Here is a 2,493-nt window from a genome sequence, read left to right as displayed (position 1 = left end):
ATTGCCCGTGCCTAAAACCGCTACTGATATCATAAGATGCTTTGCTTTAATTTTGAGCTACACTGCCATCTGTTGGTCATTATTGGGAGCAATCTTTCTTTACATTCATTTTCCATTCGTAATTTAGGAACATTTTCTTTGATTAGCAAAATATAAAATACATTAAAAAATATATTGGTTATATTGGATAATGCTTTTGGATGAAGTAATTTTAAAAGTCACGCACTTTGACAGACATCTGGAAGCTTTTGTGTATTATTGAACAGATTAATTCATTTACTTAAGTGATAAAGAGGAATTTGCTGGACTGTACTTAAGTAAGATATATATATATATATATATATATATATATATATATATATATATATATATATATATATATATTCAGCAAATATATCAACAATATTAAATCTTTTTTTATATACGGACTACCATAAATTGGTTAAATGCATTAGTGATTTCAAAATAAAATGTATGTAAACTCTAATGTTTTTAACTTAAACTAACTTTTAGGTTTTATGCAGAAGAAAAAGACCTCTGTGAAATGAATCTGTTGAAATTCATAAAAATAATTTATCAAAACAAAACTTAATGCTCATTTGAATTAACTTTTTCAATTTTTTTCCCTAATATTTGATGTATGTTTTTAAAAAATGTTTTTTCATATAGATTGAAGAAACAAACAAATATTGATATTTAAAAATATTTTTAAATAATTTGTCATGGTGTTGGTTAACTTTAACAGTTCCCTCCCTTTTCAGCTTTAACAAATCATTAAAATTTTCCATACCTTATCATTATATAACTATCATTACAGTATCCAACTGTTCTTCTCTCACTCTGTTTACAATGGGCCTTTACAAAACACAAACCCTTAAATTTTCCCATAGCAGAACACAGCACATCCCAGGGCAGCAGGGAACACAATCGGCCTCAGCTTGAGGCTGAATCAAAAGCCCCACAGTTCCTGAGCGGCCGTCTTCAGAGGGGGTGACTCTTAGAATGCCTCAGCTTGTTTGTCTCATGGTTTAAGTGGTGCACATAGCCATAGAAAGATCATTAAATCACTGTTTTACCACTTGCTTTAATCCCCTTAACAAAAGGGGAAGATACAAAAAAAGAGAGACAGAGAGGGGAGAAAAAAATTTGGTGGATGAGATTAAGTAGAAACTTGATGGATCTAAGCTGACGGCTCTGTTTCCCAGCGTTGCTATGGGAGTTTGCCATCTCCTAGGCTGAGGGGTGGTTGGTGATCGGACCGTCCCTGCTACCACAGTGTCCGGGTTTGCTTGTAGTGTCCGCTGCTGAAGCCATCTGCCGGATTACCCAGCAGGATGTGTTTTTTATAGAGAGCATCCTATTCATATCCTGCCTGCAAAGGTTTACATTAAGGTTGAACTCGGGTGCACTTACAATAGCACATGAAGTGAGCGCTGTCCTGCTTACACCCCCCTAAAATCTTCTCCCTGATAGCACCGGCTTGAAAGGGGACTGCTTCACGGAGGCATGAAAGAGGATCTTCTGCAATGCCACTGTCTGCTGCTGATTCTTTTTCAGCCGCTGACAATAAAGTGGTACCCAGCATGAAAAGAAGAAACATTTGTGCGTGCCAAGTGCGATTGTTTCTTCTAATAGGCATCAACAGGCCGACTTCACTGAGTTACCATACAGGTGAACTCATTCCTGGGAAAATGTTTTTTTCTTTCTCAGCCGTGTAGGCGAGATGGCGTCCCCCTTTTTCCTCGGCCTAAAGGGATTAGTCGTGCCAGTGCTACCCCGCCTGTCATGGTACTGTCTACTTCCCATCTCTCTTCTGGGCCTCTAATGTGATTAACCCATTCCCTGTGGTCCAAATGGTTCTGGAAAGTGAGAGGGAATAGAGGGGGCTCCTTGGCATGCCTCACCAACTATCACTGGTACCTTTATTTGGCAGGGGTCGAAGGTCTGGAAGGGAGTGAAGATAAGAACAAGCGCACGAGGAAGGAAATGACAAACTGGCACGATGTAAATAGTTTCAAAAACCTATAAAGTGACACACTTTCAGGCTTGAAGAGGTGTGTTTCAGTTCAGACTTGATCTTGATCTTTGCTCGTCTTTTACTCATTGATTAAGAGTAGTGACGGTTTTTTCCTGTCGAATCCCAATATGTACATTTTGATTTTTCCTGCAACAGGAAATTTAAAAATGATGCAGAAAAAAGGAGGACACCCACATGCTGTCATTAAACTGAATGGATTGCATCTTCTTTTCCACTGAAAAATACAGAAAACCTGCCGTCACTGTCCACCGTTAACGCTCACGCTGAGCTCAGCAGCGCCTCACGTGATCCCACAGCAGCAGTCAGGCGACGGCACGGAGAATTAAGAGTCTTAATTAATTTTTTTTTTTTTTTTTTTTTTCTTAACAATGCCTCTTCATATGCAAGACAAAAAGAGGGTGGGGGTTCTTAAACAGCTGCTCCAAACGAACCACAAAGTTAACAAGAAGATCCAC

This window comes from Oryzias melastigma, linkage group LG14 (assembly GCF_002922805.2).
Source record: "Oryzias melastigma strain HK-1 linkage group LG14, ASM292280v2, whole genome shotgun sequence".
Taxonomy (NCBI): domain Eukaryota; kingdom Metazoa; phylum Chordata; class Actinopteri; order Beloniformes; family Adrianichthyidae; genus Oryzias; species Oryzias melastigma.
Note: the sequence above shows the minus strand (reverse complement) of the source record.